We start from the raw sequence: 425 nt of genomic DNA on the forward strand, positions 1-425 counted from the left end.
ACCCCTCAAATCCTAGTTTTGTCATGATTAAAATGAAATGCCACGATAGATGGATGGATGGATGTTAGGGGCTGGAAGGGGACCTCATGAGATCATCAGGTCCAGCCCCCCTGCACTTGGGCAGGAAAGACTTCTGGGGTCAGATGACCCCAGCAAGGTGAATGTCCAGATGTTTTTGAACATTTCCAGAGTAGGTGCTTGGACCACCTCTGGGGGAAGTCTATTCCAGACCCTGGACACTCGAACTGTAAAGAAGTTTTTCCTTATGTGCAATCTAAAGCAATCCTCTAGCAATTTGTGACCATTATTCCTTGTCTTCCCCTGGGATGCCTTGGTAAACAGTTGCTCCCCCAGGCCCTGATGTGCACCCCTTATAGGCTGCCATCAAGTCCTCTCTAAGTCTTCTCTTCTCCAGGCTGAACAGT

This window comes from Alligator sinensis, unplaced genomic scaffold (genome assembly GCF_000455745.1).
Source record: "Alligator sinensis unplaced genomic scaffold, ASM45574v1 scaffold131_1, whole genome shotgun sequence".
Taxonomy (NCBI): Eukaryota; Metazoa; Chordata; order Crocodylia; family Alligatoridae; genus Alligator; species Alligator sinensis.